Source organism: Armigeres subalbatus, chromosome 3, assembly GCF_024139115.2.
Source record: "Armigeres subalbatus isolate Guangzhou_Male chromosome 3, GZ_Asu_2, whole genome shotgun sequence".
Classification (NCBI taxonomy): Eukaryota; Metazoa; Arthropoda; class Insecta; order Diptera; family Culicidae; genus Armigeres; species Armigeres subalbatus.
This window is the reverse complement of record NC_085141.1, coordinates 44,838,536-44,847,218: the sequence shown is the minus strand read 5'-3', so window position 1 is coordinate 44,847,218 and position 8,683 is coordinate 44,838,536.

The window sequence follows — 8,683 nt, the reverse complement described above, 5'->3', positions numbered from 1 at the left end:
TGGATTCATCGAATTGTATGTTCAATGGCATTAATATTTTCGCACGCATCCACCCCCGTACCTCTTATTTGCGTTGATGCTCTACTCTCAGCCCTCGGGACGAAGAGCACCCAAAAAAAAAAACATACCAGCCAATCATCTTTTCGGTCCGTTGAATAGTAATTAAAAAATTATTTCTGAAAAATGTATTAAAACGGCACCGACCGCAGGTACCACCGTCCCAAACGATTGACACTTATTGCTTTATTTCCAAACCACCAACGAGGGCAAGCTCATTTCGATATTTTCCGCACAGATTTTTCCGTCGGATTGGTACATTGATTGACCTTTTTTTTTGCGAGACAAAAATATCTATCTCAAACCGAGCTTTTGGAATCAGATTCAAACTTGTTGATGCAAAGTCCTTCGCTAACACATAATGCTGCAAACATCTCCTAATGACTGATAATAGTCCCACACTCTCTCTAAGACTAGGAGTGCAAATTTGTCAAAACAATTTCCACCATAAAGTATGCGTTCCCCGCAAAGAACTTCATTTGGCGGTGTTTGCTGACAAATTCCACGTTCTCCATCATCGTGTCCTCCCCGGCACCGCCGTCTAGTGTCGTGCGGAAAATCTTCACCGAAGTTTGCTTAGAGCTGAGTCGCAATCCATACTGCACTGTCACTTGGCAAGCGGATCTCACCTCAGCTAGAGCGACAGCAGCAGCAGCAGCATCAGAATAGCAAAGGATATTATGCAAATGAATCGACCATCACGTTTTCTTCGGCGTTCGTTGCGATGATGGGATGCGTCGCCGTCGCTCATCTTTTTAACAAACTGCGCTAAGGACCCGGGATCTATTAATAAGCCACCGCGAAACGGGCGGAATTCTAATGATGAAAAATGGTGTGAAGTTGCGTCGAAGTGTCTTTCAGGGCTTTGGACGGGCAGTGGCTTCCAAGTCGTGTGTGAGTAGCTGCGAATGGGAGCCGAATCGAATTCCAGCATTTTGTTTCTAACTTGGCAAATTTGTCTGTCTGAAATGAAAGATTCACCGGCAGTATCATCACAAATCGTAGCAACCTGTAGCAACTATGATCGATGTATTTTTTGTACTGTCCATAAAAAAATGACTTTCGGAGGCATTTCATGTCCGCCGGATATAGCCGATCCGATACTGGAGAAAGGATATACACAGAAAAAATGATTAAATTTCAACGGCATGTAAACAGAACTAGCTGTAATGACACAGCACTTGAATTTTTTATTTGATTGAAATTTCCATCGAAATCAATGAGAGCATTGAAAAAGATATAAAGTTACACGGCTCATCACTCATTTTTCAATTGATGTAAAGATACATCAAAATGCCTTCATTTTTCCATCAATAAACATTTATTTTTACACGATGGTGTAAATTTCAACCCATGTACTTTAAAACATTAAAACAACATGGAGCCAGAACTCGTCATCGTGTATATTGTGAGATAAGTAAAGTAGTACCTGTACTATGTCCTGCAACCGCTTATTAGTGAACAAGTTTTACCTAAACAGCGGAGCAACTACGTGGAAGGTAAGATTATTTTGGTGAATATTATTTAATGTCTGAAAAGTCATCGATTGCTTATTTTGCAGCCATTTGTTTGACCTGGCGCGGCTCTCAGTTTCTGCTTAAGAAATTTCTGCAAATGTCTACCAATCAGACATTTATACAAATACAACAGTTTACCGGATCACTCCATACCATATTTAACGGATAGATATATTGAATAATGTGTGAAAAATAAAAAATAAATGGTAAAACGAAATTTTATTTAATTCAAAGTTTGAATGAATTTGGGAATGGGGGAATCAAAGGTCGTCGTCTATTGATTTTTACATTCATTTAATTTTACACGCGTGTGTCATAATGAACGGTGTGAAATTTAACGATCTTCATTGAATTTTAAAGTGATGTAAATTTCACAGCTAACTTAATTTTAGATGTATTTCGATGCTCCAAATATGTGCATCAAAATAAACGTAAATTTACACAAAAATTCTAACTGTGTAGCGTTATATATCCTTATAAAATTGGTTCAAACCATTAGGCCGAAACCCATCTGGCCGAAAGTCATTTGGTCGATAGGGTCATTTGTCCGAAAGGGTCATTTGGCTGAAATGGTCATTAGGCCGAAAGGATCATCACGCCGAAACGTCATTTTTTTCTCATTTCTCACTTCTCACTTTTTACAGCGAGAAGTGATAAATGAGGAGTGAGTAGTAAGATGACCCTTTGCAGTCTCTTCGATGTCCTGTTCCTCGTCGTCTGACTTCGCTGATATTTCCAAGCATAATCCTTTTTAACTTCCTTTACATTCCTCGCACATTGTATTCCTGTTGTACTTAGTATAACAATTTTCTCACCTTCTCTAGCCTCAAATCTGAAGCACTCCGGCTGAAAAAGTTGAATCCGTTTTGAAACGTTTCTGGTGAAGAATCAGTACCACCTTGCAGAATTAGACATCGGACTTCTTGCACTTGCACCAAGTCAATACGTTCACTGGAATGTTTAGTAACACCATCCCTATCCCGTACCTCGTCATGATCAAAATTTCCATTCGTTTTGGTGTGGTGCGCACTTCAGACACATGAAAGAAACGATGTGATTCAAACTCACAATGGACTCGCATGGTGTTGCGCCAATTTGGTGAGCCAATTCCAATATATGTATATATTATTATAATCTATATAAATAAAAATAAATTTCTGTCTGTCTTACCCTTATAGACTCGGAAACTACGAAACCGATCGGCGTGAAAATTTGTATGTAGTGGTTTTCGGGTCCGGGGAAGGTTCTTGAGATGGTTCGAGACCCGTCCCCTCTTTGGAAAGGGGAGCTCCCATACAAATTTCTGTATAACTCGAGAATTGATCAAGCAAATAAAACAAAATCTGGCATATGGAGGTTTTGGAAGGGAAGATATGTTTCTGTGGTGGTTCGAAGTCCCTCCCGTTTCTGGAAAGATGGTCCCCCCTACAAATGAAGAATTATTTTGTGCATAAATCGAGAACTAATCAGAGGATGAATAAATTTTAGGCGAAACGAAGGTCGTCGGGTCTGCTAGTCTTCTTCTTTTATCTATATAATAGAAAGGAAAGTGTCTGTTTTCGTTTCCGTATAACTCGAGAACGGCGGGTTGTAAAATCATTAGGAAAGGTGAGGTATCCTTGAAAAACTAAAATAAAGATTCGTATGGGAATTTCGCATGGGCATTTACGCCTACTATGCAGGACAACGTCTGCCGAGTCGACTGTTTACAATAAAACCTACCTATATGGAAATAACGTAAAAATATTAAATAGCCATCAGGGTACCTGATTGAAACGATTTGGATGGGAAGAGTGGAATTGCCAACTTCTTATTATTAACATTTGGTGGATTTCTTTTGGAAGGAAATTCTCTCTCTCTCTCACGCAGCATCGTCGCGCCGGTGAGCACCTGCGTTATTTTCACACTGTGTGCGCATTTCAGAAGACAGAGATGATGTCTTCCTTAAGTCAACCCAACTTCCTGAAGACAAACAAGTGTGAATCGGAGACGCAGTATCGCCGCGCCGATGAAATCCTGCGTTATTTCAACGCTGTGTGCACATTGCGTTGTTAAACCGCTAAGTAGGCATCGGCCCTTACTCACCCACTTATTACTCATTCACTTTTACTCTTGCACCCTGCTACACACTTACTCACTGGACTGCGAAATGGTGAGTTGACATCTGGGAAGGAGCGACCTACACTGCTCTGGTCTTCACAAGTTCCAATCTCACGCTTCCACGGGTCTTCCAATGACAATCGACCGCCAGCTAAGTGTTTTGTACTTAGCTGCGGTATAGTGCAGCCTGGGCACTGCCTCTTTTCCCGAGCAACTCATGGGATCAAAATGGAAAACCAATTCAATTCTTCAATTAGTGGTAGTAGCGTTGGCGACAAACCCTTCGCAAGAGGTGGGTTGTTCAGGTCTCTGCCTAGGGAGGCCAGAGACAATAGTCGGCAGCTCAGTGCGCAACGCCAGCGTGGGTCACTTAACCTTCTCCCCGGCTACGCCGGTAGAGGTTATGAACGGCCCATGGCTTGTGGGGACGATGAACCGCAAACGCGATGGGCTTTCGGCCTTCGACGGAACAGCTGGACGCCATCATCGACTTTGCGTCATCGAAACATAATATTAGTAAGGACCTCGAGGGGAGCTTGCTGAATCTTCGAAAGTCGATGTTGGACGCCAAGCTGGAGAGGGCGGTCGGGACGGCCAAGCGCGAACCCGTGAAATCCGTGGAATCGAAGTCTACTCAGACTGAGGCCCAAGGATTCGCGGGCTCGGGCAAGGTCGAATCGACCGAGGGCGACCCCGAACAAGAATAGTGGAACTGGGAAGCTGAACCCCGACCAGTTACCTCCAAATCCGGGGGAGGAAGGACCTGGAAAGGTCCGTCCACCCAGGAAAGATGGTGGTAAGGGGTTACGGCAGGCTGAGAGCTCTCAGCCGCCCCAGACCTGGGAAATAGATGGGGGTGACGCCTTCTGGACCCTGGTCAAGAACAAGAGGAAACCAAAGACGTCAAGGGCCGAAAAGAAGGCTCAGGCGAATAAGGGTAGCAAGAAGTCTAGGGTAGGCGCCAATCGCTCTAGGGGCGATGCCCAAGTCATCAAAACGGCTAAGTACTCGGACGTCTTGGAGGCGATGAGGAGTGACGTCAAGCTCGGTGAACTCGGCGCCAACGTACGTCGAATAAGACGTACTCAGACGGGCGAGATGATCCTCGAACTGAAGCGGGGCGTCTCGCAAAAGAGCGCCGCCTACAAGAAGTTGGCGGAGAAAGTCCGAGGCGAGACGGTCAAGGTGAGGGCACTCACGACGGAGGTGAATCTAAGGGTTAAAGACCTGGACGAGATCACCGAAGTCGAAGAGCTCGTCACGGCACTGCCACTGCGGCGACAGTGTGAAGTGGAGACGCCCACCGCAGCCGTTCGGCTACGGAAAGGTCCGGCAGGGACGCAGGTAGCATTGGTTCGGCTATCTGCAGCGGAAGCCTCCAAGGTTGTCAAGTAAGAGAGCGTCAAGGTGGGACAGTCGGTGTGTCCTGTGGACATATACGAGCAACCCGAAATTTGCTTCAAGTGCCTGGAACTGGGGCACAAACAATGGGACTGCAAAGGCCCTGACAGAAGCAAGCTCTGCTGAAGCTGCGGATTGGAGGGACATAAGGCACAATGCTGCACGAACCCTCCGAATTGCTTGATTTGTTCCAGCAAAGCTGTGAACGGCAAGAACCCCATGGGGAGTTCGAAGTGCCCGGCGTTTAAGCGTGCTGCAAAATCACAGTGCAGGTAACGCAGCTAAACCTGAATCACTGTGATGCAGCCCAGCAACTGCTGTGTCAGACAGTTGCTGAATGGGGGACGGATATCGCCATCATAGCGGATCCTTACCGGGTTCCCGCCGGGAACGGTAATTGGGTCACCGATGGGTCTAAAATGGCGGCGATATGGACAACGGGGAAATACCCAGTCCAAGAGTTGGTGTCTTCGACACACGAGGGCTTCGTCATTGCCAAAGTCAATGGGGTCTTCTTGCCGCTCTGAAGACTGAGATTAGATCAAGCAAAAAAGCCTGCTTCGAGGGCGTGTGTCAACGTGCCAACTCGAATCCATGGGTCGACGCCTATAGGGTCGTAATGGCCAAGACACGTGGGGCGATGGCCCCTACAGAGCGATCTCCAAATATGCTGGAGAGGATCATTGCGGGGCTCTTCCCACGTCATGACCCAAGTCCCTGGCCTCACTTTGTGGCTCACTGGCTCACTCTTACTCATTTGCTCATTCATACTACTCACTCTCTTTTACTCACTCACTCACTCTTACTTACTCACTCACTCATATTTTTTTCATTCACTCACTCTCACTCACTCACTCTTACTCATTCGCTCACTCACTTTTACTCACTCATTCATTCTCTATTACTCATTCACTCACTCATACTCACTCACTCTTACTCACCTATTCACACACTTGTCGATTCTCAGATTAAGATCACGCTTCATCCAGAATCCGTTTGCCTGAGCCACGCATCAACTCTCTGCATTGTGCATGAGAACGTGCTGCATAATCTCTCCCTACCCTTCAGGACTCTTCAAGGATGCCATACGAAGTGGAACGGGGTAAGAATAGTTAGTTTTATACTGCACTTAAACAGTTCCAGATGAAGGGCAAATTATTGTTCATTCAATAAACTTTTATTGAGTAACACTTTTTTTATTGAAATGAAATATAAACTTGAAATTATGATTAATTCGGGGTATTGGCTCATTCAAGGTAGTGTCCCAATAGGGGTAATGGCATTCGGGGTAGTGGCCTTCTGACGAATGAAATTATGGGTAGTGTCGTTCATAATTGGTACATATCCTTTGTAGTACATAGAATTGAATGCATAGACTCTTTGAAACCCATGAGCACAACAAGAACTACTTGGAATGTAAACATATACCAAGAAGAGGTCACACAACTTGCTTATTTTTCAACAACTGCCTCCATTACGAAGGTTGATCCGCAGACCGTGACTCTCTATGGAGTTCGTTTTATATTCATCACTCTAACTTTCACCTACTCAGTGACTGAGTAAAATTGTATTGCCATCTCTTTTCTTCCCACGGAAATTTTACTCAATTTCCGTCAAAAGTAGGATTACTCATAGTTTTGAGTTGTCCTGCTTTTGACGGAAATTGAGTAAAATTTCCGTGGGATAGAAAGAGAGAGCAATACAATTTTACTCAGTCACTGAGTAGGTGAAAGTTAGCGTGATGTACTGCTTTCATTGGTAATGTGCAACCGGTCGGTTTCATATGATTGACTTGCGGCTCCACCGCAAGATTTCTTAGCTTGTCCCACCCTATCCATCCAAACCGACAGCATTTTATGCCATTTTATGAGACAGATTCGATCAGCTGATCGAAATTTTGAGTGAACGGCTCGGTCTTTGTTTTGGTAAATTTGCATGCAAACCATCATCATTTCGTCATCATCATCATCAATTCATTCCATTTTCGCAAATGTTCCTAGTAAAACGTAAATATTATTGTTAGGTCTCCTGTCATATGAGCTTTCTATAAAATAGCTTATAAGAGTGCAATAGGCGAATTCGAGAAGGATCCAATGGTAGAGTGCGCTGCGAGAGTTTGGCAGAAAAGTCGTCAGAAGCGATTATTTACATTCAAAATCAAATTTTCTCCATAAAATTAACTTCACTTTTTGGTATTTTGTCACATGTTTTCCACTGGCAATGGCTTCTAACAGTCCTTAAGCAGCTGTTTAAGACGAATCCTACTCAAATAAGCCGCGAATTAAAAATCCGGGAATTCATAACCAAGATAGTGTGGTGGATGCACTGCAAGTGCTGTGCTATTTAATCGGAAAAATCATATGCAAGCACCCACCGGATGGAAGCTCATCCCAAAGAAAACAAAATTTTCTTTCATTTTGCGACTATTTCAGCTTTCATAAATGGTTGGGTTTACCAGAAAACGCGAAAATCGTACTCCCTCCGTATGCTGGTAATGCACTTTTTTGGCCTACGACACTTTTTTCGTGGTTCTTGTGCCGACCACCAGATGTCGAAATGATAGATGAGCTTTACTCAAATCCGCCTATCGCTCACTTGTTTTGACCTGGGAGGGAGCTCTCGATACTACACATCAAATTAAATAAACATTGTCATCTGTCAACAAGTAAATTTTCAACAAGAAAAAACAATCAACCTAAGGTGCCACCTGAAAAGACTAAATTTTGTTGAGCGTGTCAATGATGCTTTCGTTGTTTTTTTCGGAGCTCGTGCGTGACTCAACTTTTTATGTGAGATCTGGGAAAATAATAGCGTAATATCGGTGCGTTGTAGGATCCACTATGAAGTGTGTTGTGAAATATTGTGGTCGAGACAGTGCAAAATTTCCGGAGCATAGTTTCCTTCGGTTCCCTGATGACATCAGCACAAAGGATCGCTGGATTGAGTTCTGCCGGCTGGATCCAGTTGCCGAAATAAAGCCAAGTTCACGCGTATGCAGTGTGAGTACTAATAGGTTTCTTATAATGAAGCAATCAACAACTTGGCATTTTCGGATTTATTGATAGGCCCATTTTGAAGAAGCTTGTTTCCGACCAAATTTAAAGGGAAGGAGGTTGCGATATGCAGACGCGGTTCCAACTATTAATGCGTTTACGTTGGATCCAAAATCAGATGTTGAACCCGCAACAGATTTTCTTCAAACACTTCCCCTGTATTCCTCCCCGGCTCTGCAAGATCACAACTATGCTGATTTCGTAACCGTAGTTCCTGATTGGATTGAAGATGCTAAATACAAGGAGCCGACGAATATCGATGAAACGGGTGAAGAAATTATATCGAAGATCGAAATCCAGCTACCGCAACCCGATCCGGAGCGAGATGTTGAACTGATGGCGAATACCGACGAGGTTTGCAATTCAGCAGAGAAGGAAACTTCGTTCAAATTGCTAAGGTAACACTATTTCAATTAGTTTGCTCAATGCTTCTGCACTTTAAATTTTTATTCATTCTATGCAATACAATGGTCTGAAGTTCAAGATATTATGGTTTCAGTTGAAAATCGAATTCCGTATTCGCAAAAATCGATATTATTCGCTTTCAACTCATGT